The sequence below is a fragment of the Pelodiscus sinensis genome, chromosome 9, assembly GCF_049634645.1.
Source record: "Pelodiscus sinensis isolate JC-2024 chromosome 9, ASM4963464v1, whole genome shotgun sequence".
NCBI classification, from domain to species: domain Eukaryota; kingdom Metazoa; phylum Chordata; order Testudines; family Trionychidae; genus Pelodiscus; species Pelodiscus sinensis.
The window spans coordinates 51,716,273-51,737,400 of NC_134719.1; positions in this window are offsets into that span (position 1 = coordinate 51,716,273).

Here is a 21,128-nt window from a genome sequence, read left to right on the forward strand (position 1 = left end):
AGTCCAGCATGAACTATATTTACATAACAACTGTGGAATAGCTAAGTCTAAGCAAACTGAGTCAACATAACCATAACCCAGGATTCCTTTCCCATTCAAGCTGGCTGAAATGGAATCATTGCTTCAGACCTTGCTTATTTTTGTGCTCACTTTCATTAGTGATTTATAAATCATGTTCTTTGTCTCTGCTGATATTCCTATCATTAGTTTTTGCAAGAATAGTTGTTTCTATTGAATGCAAGATCGCTTATTAGTTCTCCTCAGAGCATTTGCTTTATAGGGATCCCTCATATCAGTGTTATCCAGGTATATGTGGTGTCTCTGCTCTGGCAAAAAAGTAATTGGAGAGCTTTGACTCATACTCACATTAAGTAATACTGAACTGCACACTAAAATCAAAGGGTATGTCTACAGTACAAAGTTAATTCAAACTAACAGCCGTTAGTTCGAATTAACTTTGATAGGCGCTACACAGGCAAACCACTAGTTCGAACCTCATTCTATGAGGACTAACACCTAGTTCGAATTAACTAGTTCGAATTAAGGGCTGTGTAGCCACTTAATTCGAACTAGTGGGAAGCTAGCCCTCCCCAGATTTCCCTGGTGGCCACTCTGGGAACCACCTGGGAAACTCTTCTGCCCCCCTCCCGGCCCCGGAGCCCTTAAAGGGGCACGGTCTGGCTATGGTGCCCATGCCAGGTGCAAGCCTGCCAGCACCCAACCAGCAGACCCTGCACCTGGCACGGCACAAACCAGCCACCCGCTGCCACCAAGCCCTCCACCTCTTCCTGTGACCAGGCTGGCAGCTCCCAGGAGCCTGCCCAGGTCCGCAAGAGGCAGGCGCCCACCTGGTCTAGTGCAGAGATCGTGGACCTCATCCACAACCTCCGCACTAGGCACAGGAAAGTAGCCGTCTAGGGCACTATAGCTGCCAGCCTGGCCACCCAGGAGCAGGTTTGCATGAAAATCAGGGTGGTCCAGTGAGACCCCCGACCCTGAGCCCTGAGCTTAGAATGTCCGTACTGGGTCAGACCAAAGGTCCATCTAGCCCAGTAGCCTGTCTGCCGACAGTGCCCAACACTAGGGACCATGGAGGGGATGGACCAAAACAATGACCAAGCCATTTGTCTCATGCCATCCATCTCCAGACTTCCACAAACAGAGGCCAGGGACACCATTTCTACCCCCTGGATAATACCACTCCATGGACCCAACCTCCATGACTTTATCTAACTTCTCTTTAAACTCTGTTCTACTTCTAGCCTTCACAGCCTCCTGGAGCAAGGAATTCCACAGATTGATTATTTGCTTTCTGTTATTAGTTTGAAGCCTGCTACCTATTCATTTCATTTGGTGTCCTCTAGTCCTTCTATTATGGGAACTAATGAAGAACTTTTCTTGATGCACCCTTTCCATACCACTCGTGCTTTTATAGACCTCTATCATATCCCCCCTCAGTCTCCTCTTTTCTAAGCTGAAAAGTCCCAGTCTCTTTAGCTTCTCTTCATATGGGACCTGTTCCAAACCCCTGATAATTTTAGTTGCCCTCCCCTTTCCCACCCTCTCTCTTCCCCTCTCCCACCTCCTTTACCCAGTCTCCCCGAGTTTTGTTCAATAGAGTTTCTATTTCTGCAGCCCCCCGATTGACACCCCCCCCCCCCCCGGATGGCAGCCTGCGGCAAGTGCAGCTGGGCTGATGGCCGAGTGCTGTGATGTGCCGAGTGTGGGCACTCAGGGCACTCCAAGCCAGAACTGCTTTGCAAGCGGGGAACCCCTGAGAACTGTCTGTCTGGGGTAGGGGTCGGGTCCCTTTAAGCACAGCCCTCGGCTAGCCTGAGACATCAGCTCCACACTCTAAGTCCTAATCTGATGCCCTGCCAGCACTACTTCCGGCCATCCTTAACCTCGGTTCAGGGTCCACTCAATGTGGACATGCTAGTTCAAATGAGCAAAATGCTCATTTGAACTAATTTTTAGGTCTAGATGCGCTAGTTCGAATTAGCTTAGTTCGAATTAGTGCTGTAGTGTAAATATACCCAAAGATGCCCAAAGATAACTTACTTTATGGCACTGCAAGAAATCTGGCCACACCAAGTTTGTGTGGTCATCGTAAGTAGACATCTGGCTAACTAAAATCATGCTGGACCCTGGATGTTGCCAGACCAGAGAGTGACAGATTAGAGATATTCAACTTGTACTTGATGCAAGAGTTGGTAGACTCTGTCTTATGAACTTAGAGGAGTCTACCAAATTCACTCTTATACCACCATGGATTTTCTGAAATTGTCACCAACACCTTTGCCTTTGTGATGTGACTGGGGAAGGACACAGAATACATTTTGAAAAGAGCTAAGAGTTTTTTTTTCCCTTTTCTGGCTCAAAGGTACATACACACTTTCCCCCCATACCTCTGCAGAGTGGAGTACAGGGGAGACAACAGAGCAGGACAGGTTTCCCTGTCTTAGAGTGTGGCTTCTCTCAGAAACTTATCCAGCCACAGCCAGCACACACACCTTCAGTCTGTGCTACACCGTTTCTGAGCCACACATACTCTCAGTCTCTGAGCCACACATAGTCAGTGTCACAAAGTCTGTCTCTCACATAGAGTCTTTCTTTCACACACACTCTGTGTCCCTCTGTAGCCTCAGCTCCACTCCTTCCATCTGAGGCTTTGCCTCTTCTGAGCCAGCCTGTGACCACATACCAACATGAATGAAGTCACCTTCCCCACAAAAATTATTGCCAGCTTCTGTTCTATACTTTTTCTCTTTTGTTGACATTTAACTGAAGTACTAAGTCTACCAGGTCTTACAAAATCTGATTCACAATCAAAATACCTATAACCTTTATAATATGAAAAACAAAAATTGGTCTGGTAGCACTTTATAGATTAACAAAACATGTAGATGATATCATGAGCTTTTGCGGGCACAGCCCACTTCTTCAGATGACTGGAGTTTTGAGTTTAGCATGTGCAGACCCAAAATTAATAGGGGAGAATGCAGAAAGGGGAAGAAAAAAAGGAGGGAGGGTGGGAAATGAGGAGCAGAGGTTATGAAAAAATCAGAGCAAAAAACAGGAAGGCAGAAGGGTCATCAATAAGCACCTGAAGATTGGCCAGTTAAAATGAAGCAGATGAGAATCAAAGCCAATAGATGCAGAGGGGAGGGGGGGCTACTAACACAGGAATCTATACAAAGAGCTGTTTGTACCTTTATTGAATGTTAGGTTGGTAACGGACATTATGATGGCCCATATGATCCATCCTATTCCCCAGAATCCTTGAACACAGCCTATTGAAGTTATCAGAAATACCAACTCATTTCAGTGATTTCTGGAACTGGCCCAAAGTTAGTAGAAAAAAATTGGTGCATGGTCCAATTTTTAGAGAATAACAAATTTTGCTTTTAAGTAATTGCTTAGTCAAAAAAGTTAAAAAATTCCCCAGAGGATCCAGTGAGTTTTAATGAAAGGAAAAGGTCAATAGAAACATAGAAATTAGATACAAAGATGTTATTTAGCTTATCCCCTATTAATTCAGACAGGAATTTTTCTCATAGCTGTTTGAGATCTCATGAAGTTTATTACGATTATATAGCTACTGAAATGAATTCTTAACATTTATTTTTCCTCTCCTTAGAGGTGATACAAAATCCTTTTCCTCTGTCACTTTATTAAGGAACACCATAAGGCCTGCAGAGGAATGAAAGCCAAGCAGATTCTCTTTCTTGCAAAAGGGTCTATTATGCCCCATTCTTTGTTTCTTAATTGCTTCAGTGTGAAACCTGAGATGTGTGGCACAACACTTTAAGATAAAATTGCACACCCCAGGAGTTTGGATTGACTTTTGCCTCCTCCTAACACTTATATACTATTATTCCTGCCTTTAACTGGCTTGGCGGCTTCCACTAGATGTAGTGTGAGGCATGGGAATTTGATTGCATACACAATTATATCAAAATTACAGATTCTTGTCCTTTATATCCAGTTTTCTGCCTGAGTGCAGAATGTGAAACTGCTTCCCATATATGTGTTATTTGATTGTATGCAACACCCACATGGGTAGTTGCAAATTGTATTAAAAGCTGCAACAAATTCCATTGTTTCTGTACCCCCCCACGCCCCAACATCAATCCTTTTCCATGTACCAATACCCAGTTTGGAGGTTTCCAATTTGATAATCCAATGTTAGGATGTTGTTGGAATGATCAGAGACTTTACAATTATGTAGCTTGTTTCTAAATTGCTGGAAGAATTACTCCTTATTAGTAAATGAATGTAAAGGTAGAGGCATATTTAAAATAGACCCATTTTAAATGTACTGGGCCAGATCCAGAGCAAGTGTAAATTATTAGAGCACCACTAACCTTAGAGCTATGCCAATTTATATCGATTGAGGAACTAGCCTTAATTTATCTAAGAAGGGTGCCATCATGATAGAGGACTAACAAGGCACATTCACCCTGGGGACATTCTCTTGCATTTATACCCAATGTCACCAATATCCATGGCCCCTGCACCTCTGGCTAGCAGTGTCTGGCCAGATCTTATCAGCCTTCCAGCCAAGTCACAAAATTCAGACCCATTCCCAGGGTAACTGAAAGGTCCAAATACAAATCTGAAAAGTTTTCTGTTCTTTGGGATATTAAAAATCTTCTGGTTTGACTTAAAAGTCCTATCTCAGCAGGCCCCCTCCCACAGCCGCAGATATTCCCTATAGGTTTTTCTCTGTAGGCTACTCCTACCTCCTCTGTAGTCTCTCCCTAGATCTTGCTCCCTTTCCAATGCCTGTCACAAGGATCATTTCTATTGCAGCAGCCATCCTTAGTCTGCCTACTGCAGGATCTTTCCAGAGACCATGGGACCACTTTCCTTCTCTGTTCTTCTCCTTTCAGGTGAGCTCCCTATAAAGGTGTAGTTCTATGTCTTCTGGCCAGGAGGTGATAAGTTCATTGCCACTTCCCCAGGTGGGAAGCATGAGTAAGTGCATTTCTCTCTTTTGTCTTCCAAGTGATGGAGATAAAAGCCATTGGAGGTCCATGAGGAAGTACCTCCTGTCAAGTAATGAGTAAACTTTAGCTACCATGAAGAAAGTACCTTTGTCTACAACGCTAACCTGCTGATTCTAGTAGTTTCAGCATCTCAGAGCAGGAGCTCAGTGCTCTTAGGATTGGGTCCTGTCACCAGAATCCATCATTTCTCCTCAGCTTCAAAGCACACGCTGCCACACCTTGCTGGATTCTAGGAGGTTTAAACAAAGATTAACCAATGAGGAGAACACACTATTAACTCAACCCTTGGTCCTCAGGCTTTCAGGACTGTTCTTTTCTGGCACTCCAGCCCCTGGCAACTTCCTAGCCTGAGCCAGCTCTGTTTCCTTTCTTAGAGCTCCAGCTAAAGGATTGCTTCCCTCTCCCCTTGCTTACCTTGCTCCAGGGAGCCACCACAGAAGTTAGTTCCACTCCAGCATGGCTTTTGCTGATCAAGGTTCAGCCTTCTCAGTCCTTCTTCCCCCGATGTGTACTGGCAACCTTTTATGGTCCGTGGTGTAGCCCCGCCCTCTTTAATTAGTTGTGTTAGTCTCATTTGTTCCAGTCAAGGGGTGATGGGCTCTGTCTGCCCACTGAGAGCAGATAGTTCTACTGTGACTGGCCCTAATCCTCTATGACTTCAAACCTAAACTGTTTTTCAGAGCTCGTTATGTGTTTCAGCACACCCTGGCTACGTCTACACTGGCACCCTTTTCCGGAAATGCTTAAAACGGAACAGTTTTCTGTTATAAGTATTTCCAGAAAAAGTGCGTCTACATTGGCAGGATGCTTTTCCGGAAAAGCACTTTTTCCGGAAAAGCGTCTGTGGCCAATATAGATGTGCTTTTCCGGAAAAAAGCCCCGATCGTCATTTTCGCACAAGTGTAGTTTGGAATGGAAGTGTTTTGTCATGTTCCAGCTTTAATTTATCCAGTCATTGTCTCAAGTGTCCCATACATTTCTGTTTTCCTTTCTCTGCTTTTCAGTCTATGGACACTGTTGCAGGGCCGAATGATGGACAAAACTGGGTGGAGTGGAAAGAGGCGATTTATTTGATTACAACATCCAGACCACTCATTCCTCTCCACCTCGCGACCAAGTGAGCCCTGAGTTATGGTTACAGCATCTTTTATCCCTACCCTTCTCTTGGTACCCCTCCTATCCCTTTCTTTCCAAATCATCCTTTTGTTTTCTAATATGGTGAGGATTACGCCTTCCCAGACCTGACCTCTTTGCTTCCTAATATAGAGAGACTACCTTTCCCCAGACTCTACCTATTGATTCCTTATATGGTGCATTTTGAAGCCTTATTTTACTGGCAGCAGCTTGGGTAACTGGATGGCCTAACTTACAGTAAGGCCCCAAGTTAGGGAACTTTGAGGCTTAATTTACGAGAGTATGCTACTCCTGAGGCAATCTTTGTATTGCCCTCTTTCCTGTTACACAGAGGTCCCCCATGCAGCTGAGGGTCGTCTTGCTTCCAAGCTGGGTTTCTGCGGAGAATTATGAAGGAAGGCTCTTATGCCTGGATTCTGCCTTCAGCTTCCTGTAGGCCAGATCCAGCGCTGAGACCTTCTTTATTCCCGCACCCACAGACACTATCATTAGGCAATATGATCTACCAACATACATTTACTTTTCAATTGTCTGCTGTTCCACTCATAGGGGATGACAGCACTTGCACTCTCTTTCGAGAGAGGGATGCAATTGAAGACATTCAAAATTGTAAATGAAGCCATGATTTAAATATCCCGTGCTTCATTTGCATATTCGCGTTATGGCGCTATTTCAAAATAGCGCTATTTCGAAATAACAGATGCTGTTAAGACTCGGTTATTTCGAGAGAAAACCCTTGTCTAGAAATAACTGGTAAGCCTCATTGTATGAGGATTAAGGGTTTGAGAGAAGGGTTTTCTCTTGAAATAACTGCATCTTAACAGCATCTGTTACTTCTAAATAGTGCTATTTCGAAATAGCGCCATAACGCAAATATGCAAATGAAACACAGGATATTTAAATCGCAGCTTCATTTGCAATTTCAAATGTCTGCATTTGCATCCCTCTCTCGAAAGAGGGTGCAAGTGTAGACATACCCTTAGCTTGCCTAATCATTACTCAGCCATCGCATTTCAAAAATTCTCACAAATGAATACTACTTATAGTAGGATATAAATACGAGCTTTGATCACCCACCTATTTATTATCCACTGACTCTTAATGACTATTTCATTGTTGGAACCTTGGAATACCTGCTGTGTTAAAAGTTTGCATCACCTGTTTCTACTTTCATTAATCACACTTTGAGCAGTTTAGGAATTTCATGCTATTTAAACTACTATAATATCCTGTTTGCAGATGATATTTTTGGCTACATGCAGCAATATTGATCATCTGTCACAAAATGTTCTAGCTAGGAATTTATCTGGAGGCACGCAGAAAGAATGCATACTGTAAATGAATACCATTTAAATTATGCACTAACATTAAACAAACGTCTCTTAATCTATATGAGCTTTGGAATCTTGGACTTAACTGTTTATCCTCAAGAACCCACATAGGCTGCCCAGTACTAGAGTCACTGAAGTTCCAGATCCTAAATATGACACACCAAGGGCCTGATCCACCATTGTGTAACTCCAGTTTTACACCAAAATAGTTCCACTGATTTGAAACCAAAATTTACATGAAACTGAAGCAATGCAATAGTGAATCAAGACCTTTTTGTTAATTATTTGACTCTCATAGTATCTACCCTTTCTGTGTAATCCCCTGAAGAGAAATCTCAAGTATACCATCACTCTTAAACTCAGAACCTGAAACTCAAGTCCCATTTTATTTCTCCTTGTTTTCAGTTCTTAGCTTGGTATTACATATTGTTGTAGCTTAGTCTAATGAGCTGATAAAACAGGAGACCTTATTATTTCTCCATACACATTAAATACTATAATGTCAGCACTTATGTGCTTCATACTACAAGTGGTCTCTCTGGGCAAAGCCCAGTGACTTTAGAGGAGGCTCTGATCACTGAGCCAATGACATCATCCACATGTGGAGATGAATCTATCCAGAATTTGCCAGACCCAATTCAATCAAAATTAGAATATTTGTTATGTGCTTGTTCCCAACATATGCATAATAAAACTAAAGAGGAAAAATAAAATTAATATTGAGGTGGGGGAAAAGAAGACAACAGCATAAAACCTTTATAAGGAACACAACAAAACTAATGCTATTATGAAAAAAACTGTTACAAAAATATTTAATGAAAAACAACTTGGACTGACCAGACAAGTTGCTTTCATCTGTTAGGCTATTCGAAATGAAATGGTATTCATTGCTGTATAAATAGGGCTTTGTTGAATGAATATCTCCAGTAATTCTTGATAGTTGTAGTAGTAAAACAACAACAGTTAAGAGTTATACTCTGTATTAACCAATTGCTTCAAAAATCCAGATTTAGAAAACATGGTAGTAGGTAAAAACAGCAGAGTAACTGAGTGTATATAACACGTCGGTCTCAACAAAGACACTAACTATCTTACCCATTAAAAAGATAGCTTCCCCAATTATCACCTCTAATTCCATTAGCTCACAGACATTTACCTTCCCCCCTCCTCCTGCATCCCGCCTTCTGTTCTGAAATGTGATTTGTCCTTTTCACATGTGTTCATTTTTTTAATTGTATCCTTTGGTATATATGGTTGTGACTATTTTCTTTCACTATTTGATCTGAGGAAGTGGGTCTTGCCCACGAAAGCTCATCATCTAATAAACCATCTTGTTAGTCTTTAAAGTGCTACATAGTCCTGTATTTTGTTTGAGTGTATATGCTGCATAATAGCTATATTTATTGCCTATCAAAAGAGGTTCCCTTCTGTTTGGATACTCTTCAAATTGAGCTGCAGGTTTCTAGAAGTAATAGCAAGTTTACAAAAACTTTTCCAGTACACCAAGAATTCAAACCCTTTCATTAATGATAACAGTAAATTTTACCTCTGAACATTTAATATAGTAACATTTTCCAAGAACATCTGTATCTTAAAATGACGTTTTAAGACCTTAATAATATTGTATTAGTACTTCTAAATCATTTACTATCTAGGGACTAAATTGGTGTTTAACAGCCTGTGGCAAAGTCAAGGACCATTAAAAAATATTCCAATCTGATTAATTGTTCATCATTCAGTAACTCACGCCAATTGTTCAGTCAAAACATTCAAATTTTCCATATAATGTGATAAAATAGCTGTTCCTTTCATTATTTTAACCATTATTTAGAAATATAATGTCAGCGAGTTAAGGAAGTATGGATTGTATAAATGGACTGTAAGGTGGATAGAAAGATGGCTAGATTGTTGGGCCCAACGGGTAGTGATCAATGGCTAAATGTCTGTTTGGCTCTTGATTTCAATCGGACTGCCCCAAGGATTGGTTCTAAAGCCAGTTTTGTTCAACTTCTTCATAAATGACCTACATGAGAGGATGGATTGCACCCTCAGCAAGTTTACAGATGACACTAAGCTATGGGGAAAGGTAGATACGTTGTAGGGATAGGGTCCAGAGTGACCTAGACAAATTGGAGGATTGAACCAAAAGAAATCTAATGAGGTTCAACAAGGACAAGTTCAGAGTCCTGCACTTGGGATGAAAGAATCCTAAGGATCGTTACCAGCTGGGGTAAGAGTGGCTAAGCAGCAGGTTGACAGAAAAGGACCTGGGGATAACAGTGGATGAGAAGTTGGATATGAGTCAAGAGTGTGCCCTTGTAGCCAAGAAGGTTAATGGCATATCAAGATGCATTAGAAGGACCATTTCCAGCAGATCTAGAGAAATAAAGGGGAATATCCCTTTATTTGGCATTGGTAAGGCCACATTTTGAGTATTGAGTCCAGTGCTGGGCTCCCCCTCTATAGAAAGGATGTGGACACATTGGAGAGGGTTCAGTGGAGGACAACCAAAATGATGAGGAGTGGCTGAGGGATTTGGGCTTAGTTAGTCTGCAGAAGAGAAGAGTGAGAGGAGATTTGATAGCAGCCTTCAACTTTCTGAAGAGAGGTTTCAAAGAGGTTGGAGAGAAGCTGTTTTCAGTAATGTAGGATGACAGAAAGAGGAGCAATACTCTTAAGTCACAGTGGGGGAGATATAGGTTGGATGTTGGGAAAAACTATTTCACTGGGAGGGTGTAGAAGCACTGCAATGGGTCACCTAGGAATCTAGTGAAAGTCCTGGCTGGGATAATTTAGTTGGGTGATGGTCCTGCTTTGGGTAGGGAGGCTGGCCTCGATGACCTCCTGAGGTCTCTTTCAGTCCTAGAATTATTTGCATCTGAAGAGGTTCCCAGTTCTGTAAGAGAGAGGGAATATATCAGTGAACGTTATGCTGAATGGACTGTGACAAAGTCAGAACAGGTTATAAAAAGTAGTCCTATTGGAATCTGGGAGGTGAGTGGGCATAAGACCACCCACATCTAAATGAACTTCCCCTAAGGGGAGGGTTCACAGAGCCTAGAACACCAACGGTATGTCTAAACAACAAAGTTAATTCGAACTAACAGGCACCACCAGGGAAACTCTTCTGCCTCCTTCCCGTCCCCAGAGCCCTTAAAGGGGCATGGTCTGGCTACGGTGCCCGTGCCAGGTGCAAGCCTGCCAGCACCCAGCCAGCAGACCCTGCACATGGCACGGCACGAGCCAGCCACCCGCTGCCACCCAGCCCTCCGCCTCTTCCCGGGACCAGGCTGGCAGCTCCCGCATGGTCTAGTGTGGAGATCATGGACCTCATCCATGACCTCTGCACTAGGCACAGGAAAGTGGCTGTCTAGGACAGGATAGCTGCCAGCCTGGCCACCCAGGAGCAGGTTTGCATGAAAATCAAGGTGGTCCAGTGAGAACCCCGACCCTGAGCCCTGAGTTTAGAACATAAAAACATAAGAACGGCCGTACTAGGTCAAACCAAAGGCCCATCTAGCCCAGTAGCCTGTCTGCAGACAGCGGCCAACACCAGCTACCCCAGAGGGGATGGACCGAAGACAATGACCAAGCCATTTGTCTCGTGCCATCCATCTCCAGACTTCCACAAACAGAGGCCAGGGACACCATTTCTACCCCCTGGCTAATACCACTCCATGGACCCAACCTCCATGACTTTATCTAACTTCTCTTTAAACTCTGTTCTAGTTCTAGCCTTCACAGCCTACTGCAGCAAGGAGTTTCACAGATTGACTATTTGCTTTGTGAAGAAGAACTTTCTGTTATTAGTTTGAAGCCTGCTACCTATTCATTTCATTTGGTGTCCTCTAGTCCTTCTATTATGGGAACTAATGAAGAACTTTTCTTTATGCACCCTCTCCACACCACTCGTGCTCTTATAGACCTCTATCATATCCCCCCTCAGTCTCCTCTTTTCTAAGCTGAAAAGTCCCAGTCTCTTTAGCTTCTCTTCATATGGGACCTGTTCCAAACCCCTGATCATTTTAGTTGCCCTCCCCTTTCCCACCCTCTCTCTTCCCCTCTCCCACCTCCTTTACCCAGTCTCCCCGAGTTTTGTTCAATAAAGAGAGTTTCTATTTTTGAACACACGTGTCCTTTATTTTGTACATCAGGAAGGGGGCTAGGGATGGGTAAGTGGAAGGAGGTGAGGGAGGAATAGGGTACAAGCCCCCGATGGGGAGGACTGGGGTGGCTCTGCGGGCTCCTCGGGGTGGAAGCTCTCCTGCAGCCCCCCGATTGACCCCATCCCCAGATAGCAGCCTGCAGCAAGTGCAGTTGGGCTGGTGGCCGAGTGCTGTGATGTGCCGAGTGAGGGCATTCAGGGAACTCCAAGCCAGGACTGCTTTGCCGTCCCTCATCGAGTTAGACAGGCAAGCGGGGAACCCCTGAGAACTGTCTGTCCGGGGTGGGGGTCGGGTCCCTTTAAGCACAGCCCTCGGCTAGCCTGAGACAGTAGCTCCACGCTCTAAGTCCTAATCTGATGCCCTGCCGGCACTGCTTCCGGCCATCCTTAACCTCAGTTCAGGGTCCACTCAATGTGGACATGCTAGTTTGAATTAGCAAAATGCTAATTCGAACTAGTTTTTAGGTCTAGATGCACTAGTTCGAATTAGCTTAATTCGAATTAACTAATTCAAATTAAGTTAGTTCGAATTAGTGCTGTAGTGTAGACAAACCCCAAGTGATTACAGGGAACAAATAAAGAGAAAAAGGGACGAGTTTGGCGGTCTAAGGATTAAAATGAAGGAGCTGCATGGGGACACTGAGCCAAAAGAGGGATTGTATCCTGGTGCACTCAAGATAGGCATGTGCCAGGGTTCCCTCATGCCACAGAAGGAGTACCATGGAGGATTCTCCATCTGATGTCCCCAGCGGGCTGTGGAACTAAGGTGGAGTAGAGACTGGCCCACCAGGGCTCCCTGCCCTCTACTGGAGGTTAGAGGTCCTGCCATTTTTTATCTGAGGGTGGGGAAGGGAAGAATGTGAAACATGAGCATGTACAGATGACTTGGTTCAAAAGGGGATCAGCTGCATCACATGCAGTTGGCTTTAGTGTTGAGGGGGAGGCAGTCGAGAAGGCACATGGGGCCAGGGGCTTATGGAGAGATCTGGAGGGCCAGAGGTGATGGGTAGATGGGACCCAATCAAGGTAAACCCAAGCAACAGGCAGCAAAGTGTCCCTCACCTACTGAAGTATATTCCAGGGAGTAAAAAGGATGGAAAGCCCAATGTGCTGGGTAAGCCCTGGAGGAATCACCCAGTCTCCCTGGTCATAGTCCAGGAGGTCTCCAATCCTGGTCACTTCTAAGGATCAATCTCTGGTGCATTGGGGGGGACTTCACCACCTGCACACGGAGATAGGGATTGTGTAGCAGAGGCTCCACAAGGAGATCATTCCCCATGGTGGCTCCCAAGGACCTGGTCACCCAGAGCAGCTTCTAGATCTGGAGGAGGTCCTGGTAGAAGACCAGCAACTCAGAGAGATCTTGTGGAAGACCTGTCAAGTAAAGGAGCTACCGCATATTACAGCCTTCAGAAGTGGCCAAGGAAAGAGTGTGCAAATGTGTTACATGCTGAACTATCTGCATCATATCGCAGCCTCTGCAAGTCCTGGAGGCAGAGGACATGGTCCTATGTGTGCCCTGCCCTCCCTCCTCTAGTGGAAGATGGAGAATCTCTGCAGAGACCCAATGCAGTCTTGACCAGAAGAACCAAAGCATCAGCTGCTAGAGAACATGACCTATGAAGGAAGACTGAAAGACTTGAGCTTGTTTAGTTTGGAAAGGAGAAGACTGAGAAGGAACATGACAGCAGTTTTCAGTATCTAAAAAGGAGTCACAAGGAAGAGGGAGAAAAATTATTCTCCTTGGCCTCTAAGGATAAGATAAAAAGTATTGGGCTTAAACTGCATCAAGAGAAAAACTTCCTAGCTGTCAGGGTCGCCTAGGGAGGTTGTGGAATCTCCATCTCTGGAGATACTGAAGAGCAGGTTAGATAGACATCTGTCAGGGATGGTCTAGATGGTACTGGGTCCTGCCATGAGGGCAAGGGACTGGACTCGATCTCTCAAGGTCCCTTCTAGTTCTATGAAATATTTCTATGAAGGGTGTTGAGACAGAGACAGAGCATGGACAGGACCAGCTGGTTAAGCACCAGCACCCTCCCATACAGGGAGAGGCACCAGAGCAGTCCTGTCCATCTCCACAACTGCTCAGCCACCCTGGAATCTAAACCTTGCCAGTTCTCCAGCAGGGAGGGATGCGTAGCAGAGAGAAAAATGCCAAGATAGAGCAGCAGACCCGCGCTCCACTGTATGGTCTGAAGTGCAGGTGAGAGGAAGCTTGCCTTCCATGCAGTCCTGACCACCAGGCCAGAGCTCTTGATCCAGATGACCTGGGTGGAGGAAGTCACCGAGTAGATGGCTTGGCAGGCCTCCACTCATGCCAGATCTCCTGGGTCCTGGACCACGAGGAGCATGTTGGCGGCATACACTGACAGGAGCAGCCACATCTCTGGTTCATGGAGTACCAACCCCATCAACCTCTTGTGAAGGAGATGGAGGAAGGGATAGATGGCCAGAGTATATAGCTGATCTGACAGTGAACAACCTTGATGTACATCCCACTTAAAGCTCACCAGTGCAGCCAGGGTTTAGCTGAACTTGACCAAGCACTCTGTGGAAGCGTACAATACCTGAAGAAAGCTCACAAAGTGGAGCCTGAAGCCAAAGGCCCACAGAATGCCCGGGAGATACCGATGGTCCATTTGGTCGAACGCCTTTTCTTGATCCAAGGACAGGAGGGTGAATGACAGAACATCCCTTCACCTGAGCTCTATGAGATCCCAGACCAGATAGGGATTCTCGAGGATGGTATGGCTTGGGACAGTATAGGTATATTCTGGATGGATCATGTCCACCAGCACAGACAGCAGTCTCAGTGAGATGGCATTGGCAATGACTTTATGGTCTGTGCTGAGGAGCTAGATGGGACACCAATTCCTCAGAGTGCGGAGGTCCCCCTTCTTAGTCAGCAAGGTGAGCATGGATCACCTGCATGATAAAGGGACGACCCCACTCTTCAAGGACTCGGCCAAGGTGCAGGCAACGTCTTGGATGAGGATGTCCCAGAACACGTGGTAGAACTCCATGATCAGCCCATCCATGTCTGGGGACTTGTTAATGGGCATAAGACAGAGGGCTTCCAAGAACTTGGTCAGAAAGAGAGGCGGCTCCAGCTGGTCCCAGTCACCCGCACTGACTGTCGAGAGTTCATCCCAGAGAACTCCATGGGCATCAGTGTTGGTTGGGTCTGGGGAGAAAAGGGAGGCACAGAAGGCTCAAGCCCTTTCGTGTGTCTCCACTGGATCCATGAATGGGGGTGCCATCCTCCACCAGAAGGCAAACAATGTGCTTTTTAAGTCCCTCTCTTTTTTTCCAGGGCATAGAAAAAGCAGGAGCCATGATCCATCTCCTGAAGGAGATGGATGCAAGAATGAACAAATATATCCCAGCCTGAAGGTCATTGAGGGCCTGGAGTTCCTCCCTCTTCTCCTGGTACATTCCACAGAGGGATGGATTTCTGGGGCTGGTGAACAGACACCTCTCCAGTTCTAAAACCTCCTGTTCCAGAAACTCTATCACCACATCCCACCACAAGCTGGCACCCTGGGAGTAGTCGTGATAGAAGTAGCATGCATGCATCTTCCTCATATCCCACCACTGCTGTGCTGAGGGAAAGGCACACCACTGCCTTCACCAGGTCAGTCAGAACTCCCAGAAGGATACTACAAAGTCCACATCCTTCAGCAATCTGTTGTTGAAATGCCAATAGCCTGACCTTGGCCTCTCTGAAGAAAGAGAGCCCGTCAGGGCCTGCAAATTGTAGCCAAAGAATAGGGTTGGCCAAATGCTGGAGGAGTGGACCTGGGAAAGATGATGATGAGAAATGAAAATGTGATCCCACTGGGAGTAATACAACAGTTGACCTTCTACCCAGACAAAGGTGAATTCAATCTCTTCGTCTGGATGATGGTCGCGCCAGGCAGTGTTGACCGATTATCTCTCTGAGAATGTCTGTGGACGCCTTGTACTGCTCAGTCCCTGTGCAGTCCCTCAAGGGTACAGTTGAACTCCCCACTCAGGAACAGACATTCACAGGGATCCAGAAAGCCAACGAAGGTAGACACCTGCTGGAAGAAACAGAGCTTCTCTGGGCTGGATATCAGGGAGTAGGTGTTAAGAAGGTTTGTTAGCCCTTCCACCCAAACCCAGAGGTGCAGCAGGCAACGCTGCACAACTTTGGCAGTCCCCAGCTCCCCTGACTTGAAAAGACCCTGTCCCCACACTGAAGCCTCCAGCTAGCCTCAGCAGCCAGAGCAGTATGGATCTCCTACAGGAAAATGATGGAGTACCCCCGTCCCGAATTAGCACATCTAGACTTAAAAACTAGTTCAAATTAGCGTTTTGCTAATTCGAACTAGCATGTCCACATTAAGTGGACCCTGAACCGGGGTTAAGGATGGCCGGAAGCAGTGCCGGCAGGGCATCAGAGGAGGACTTAGACCGTGGAGCTGCTGCCTCAGGCTAGCCAAGGGCTGTGCTTAAAGGGACCCGACCCCCACCCCGGACAGACAGTTCTTAGGGGTGCCCCGCTTGCAAAGCAGTCCTGGCTTGGAATGCCCTGAGTGCCCACACTGGGCACATCACAGCACTCGGCCATCAGACCGGCTGCACTTGCCGCAGGTTGCCATCTGGGGAGAGGGGGCAATTGGGGGGCTGCAGGAGAGCTTCCACCCCCAGAAGCCCGCAGAGCCAGCCCAGTCCTCCCCATCAGGGGCTCGTACCCCATTCCTCCCTCACCTCCTTCCACTTACCCTTCCCTAGCCCCCCTTCCTGATGTACAAAATAAAGAAAACGTGTGGTCAAAAATAGAATCTCTCTTTATTGAAGAAAACTCGGGGAGACTGGGAAAAGGAGGTGGGAGAGGGGAAGAGAGAGGGTGGGAGAGGGGAGGGCAATTAAAATGATCAGAGGTTTGGAACAGGTCCCATATGAAGAGAGGCTAAAGAGACTGGGACTTTTCAGTTTAGAAAGGAGGAGACTGAGGGTCTGACCCAGTACGGCCATTGTAAGCTCAGGGCTCTGGGTCGGGGGTCTCAGCTCTCCTGCCCTAGATGGCCATTTTCCTGTGCCTAGTGCGGAGGTCGTGGACGAGGTCCACGATGTCCGCACTAGACCAGGCAGGTGCCTGCCTTTTGTGGTCCCGGGCAAGCTCCCGAGAGCCGCCAGCCTGGTCCCGGGAAGAGGGGGAGGGCTGGGGGGCATCGGGTGGCTGGCTTGAGCCATGCCAGGTGCAGGGTCTGCTAGCTGGGTGCTGGCAGGCTTGCACCTGGCACAGGCACCGTAGCCAGCCCGTGCCCCTTTAAGAGGTCCGGGGCCGGGAGGGGGGCAGACGAGTTTCCCTGGTGTTGGCCAGAGTGGCCACCAGGGAAAGCTGGGGAGGGCTAGCCTCCCACTTGTTCGAAGTACGGGGCTACACACCCCTTAATTTGAACTAATAAGTTCGAACCTGGCTTAGTCCTCGTGGAATGAGGTTTACCTAGTTTGAACTAAGCGCTCCGCCAGTTCAAATTAAGTTCAAACTAGCGGAGCGCTAGTGTAGCGCCTATTAAAGTTAATTCGAACTAACATATGTTAGTTTGAATTAACTTTGTAGTGTAGACATATCCTAAGTAGTGTCAGAGGGCGGTAACCTGACAACTTCAGAGGGTAACCTGACAATGTCAGAGGAACGCAACCTGATACATCAGCAGTGAGGTGTGACTTGTTGTACCTATATATAAGGTGGTGTCTTGGGGGGACAGCCTTTGAATGACCTAGAGGGCAGTGGGACCTCCCACTGATTGAGTTATTCCATTGTGGCAAGTAAATATGTGTAGTGGTTCAGTAGTATTCTGACAACTCTTATTGTACTTCACTCTAAAATAGATCTGTCCTGGCACCTTCGATCCTTATCTGGTTTGTGGTCTTTGGGGGTCCTCTTGGGGTCTGCTGTGGAGATTGAGTGCAAAAGTTGACACGGAACACATCACTGAGCACCCATGCAAGCAGCCTTCTGGTTATCATCATCAATGGAATCAGAGACCTCTGAGGACACCTCGGCAGTAAATCCTGACCGGCCCTCTATGAAGCACTACAAACACTACTGGGGTAATGGCAGGGATAGTCCCTCAACTTCCCTACCCAGTTCTCATAGGTAGGGACTTCTCACAGTCTGAAGCTCTACTCCCAACAGGGGAATTGGAAAAAAGAAGAAGAGCCTGAAGTAAATGAAATGGCTACCATAGATTGTCAACTCCCAATTTTTGCTGAAATATCCCCTGATTTGTTCCCTGCCTCTGCAAGGACCCAAAAAAAAACAAAAGAAAGGAGGGCCACGAAAGTTTGGGAACCCCAATTCTAGGCCAGAATCAGAAGGCTGCTCTTGTGGGCAAACCACCCTGTGTGGCTAGAGAGGAGACTTCCCCGGAGAAGGAAGTGTCAGAGCTTGACCTGCATTCAAATACTTCAAATAAGACAGAGGAAAGGGAGACTAGTCCCTCAGAATTTGGACAGAAATTTTGGGTGAGATCAAGCTGAACACCCCAGATACAACAACATTAGGAAGGAAGTGACAGAGAGAGATGGAGAGATGGAAGTGACAGAGAGAGTGGAAGGGAAAACCCAGGGATCTGGACCATACTTCATAATGAAGAAGGATCGCCTATATTAGGTCACTTCTAAATGGGGAGGAGGTACAGCAACTCCTGATAGAAGCACCAGAAATCCGTATTAAGCCTTGCCCATAGTCATCTGTTTGAAGGGCATCTTGGAGTAGAGAAAACCCTAGCACAAGCCCTTCAGCAGTTCTTTTGGCTGGGAGTACATGAAGATGTACACTGGTATTGTTCATCATGCCTTGAATGTCATCTACACAGCCCTTGTCTCCATGTGAAAGCACCATTAGTTCCTCTCCCCATCATAGAAGTCCCATTCAAGCATATAGCCATGAACCTGATAGGTCCTCTAGAGAAGATGACTCTGGGTCACCAGTATATCCTCGTCATCTTAGACTACATGACCCAGTATTCCAAAGCCATGCCCCTAAGGAAAACATCCTAAAAAACACTAGCGAAAGCATTATTAGAGATCTTTACCTGGGTGGGGTTACCGAAGGAAATACTGATGAACCAAAGAACCGCATTTATGTAAAAAATGATGAAGGACCTCTGCACCCTATTCCGTATTCATACCCTAAGGACTTCTGTCTATCATCCCCATATAGATGGACTGATTGAAAGGTTCAATTGAACCCTCAAAACTATGATACGGAAGGTAGTAAGTTGAGAAGGGAAGGACTGCGACACCCTGCTACCTTATCTGATATTTGCTATCAGGAAGGTACTTCAGGCCTCTACTGGAATCTCACACTTTGGACCATTATATCAATGCCATCTCTGTGGCATCCAGGGGTGTGTCTAGAATACAGGGTTTTGTCGACAAAAGTGGACTTTTGTCGACAAAACTATACCTGCGTCTACTCTTCCACCGAGTTCTGTCGACATAACGTTAACAAAACTTGGCAGTTATGTAGGTTTTGTTGATGGCAGTAAACCTCATTCTACAAGGAATAATGCCTTTTATCAACAGAGTTCTGTCAACAGAAGGCATTATTGCATCTATACTGTCTTTTGTGTCTACATGTCGACAAAGCGGCTTGCTTTGCCGACCGAACTGGATGTAGTCTAGATGCTCTTTGTCAACAGAAGCTTTGTCAACAGTATCTGTTGACAAAGCCTCTGTCGACAGAAGCCTGTAGTCTAGACATACCCCTGGATATTGCTAAAGAAATCTAGGAGGAGGAACATAATTGACCACATCTTGCAAATGAGAGAATGAATATCCTGAGTCACTCCAATTGTACGGGAAGATCTGGAAAAGGCATAGGAGGCCCAGCAAACTCATTACAACTGCCAAGCAAAGGGTCGATGGTTCCAGCCAGAGGATCAAATGATGTTGTTGGTGCTTTTGGCCCAATGGCAGGGGACCTATGAGGCAGTTGAAGCTGCAATGGAAGTAAACTATAAGGTGAGGCATCCAAGATGCCGAAAAAAGGAACAGATTTAGCATATGAATGTCTTGAAACCTTAGCAGTCATGAGAGATGTGTGTGGTCACCCAGGAGGTCCCAAGCCAGGAAGGTATCTCACATGAACAAGTCAAGATATCCCCTGATCTGACACCACACCAAAAGTGTGAGGTAATCAAGATGATCAACCAATATCAGGATGTGTTTTCAACTAAGCCAGGCTGAATGACTGAGGCTCTTCACCCCATTACCACAAACAGTGGAATCCAGGTTACACTGAGACCGTATCAGGTCCCCACCACAAAGAGGGAAGAAATTGAGGCTGAAGTAAAGAGGGTGTTGGAGTGGGATGTCATTGAGGAATCCCACAGTGAATGGTCCAGTCCAATTGTTTTGGTGCCAAAGCCCAATGGTACAACTCAGGGTACGTCTAGACTAAAAGCTTTTGTCGACAGAAGTTTTGTCGACAGATACTGTCGACAAAGCTTCTGTCGACAAAGAGTGTCTAGACTATATCCAGTTCTGTAGATAAAGCAAGCTGCATTATCGACATGACAGTGTAGACACAAAGGACAGTGTAGATTCAATAATGGTAGAAATGTAGCTGTGTTAGTCTGGTGCAGCTGAAACAAAAAACAGGACTGTGTAGCATTTTAAAGACTAAAAAGATGGTTTAATAGGTGATGAGCTTTCATGGGCCAGATCAATCTGACATACCAGATCCCCCCATCAACACCAAAGGAAAAATAATTCTATATGGACTCCCCCTGATGGTCGAAATTCCAATCTGGATTTCTATATACAAAGCTTCCAAAACAACGCACAGACTGACATTATTTGCAAACGACAACAAGTGACACACAGTCTCAGCCGCGCTGAACACCATGCCATCCAGAGTCTCAAAAACAACCTGGAGATTATAATCAAACTAGCTGACAAAGGGGGTGCTGTGGTCATTATGAATAAGGCCGACTATAACCAGGAGGCAACCAGACAACTCTCCAACACCACATTTTACAAACCTCTCTCCTCTGATCCCACCTCGAAATACCAAAAGAAACTACACTGTCTCCTTAAAAGCCTCCCTACAGCTACTCGGGAACAAATCCACACAGAAACACCTTCTGACCCCCGACCAGGATTGTTCTATCTGCTTCCCAAAATCCATAAACCTGGACACCCCGGACGTCCCATCATCTCTGGTATCGGCACACTCACTACTGGTTTATCCAGCTATGTAGACTCTCTTCTCAAACCCTACGCAACCAACACCCCCAGCTATCTCTGAGATACTACTGACTTCCTAAAGAAACTACAAAACATTGATAACCTCCCCAATAACACCATCCTAGAAGCTCTATACACCAACATCCCACATGAAGACAGATTACAAGCAATTAGAAACACTTTCCCAGAGGACACCACTGCCAATCTGATAGCAGACCTATGTAACTTTGTTCTCATCCACAATTATTTCCAGTT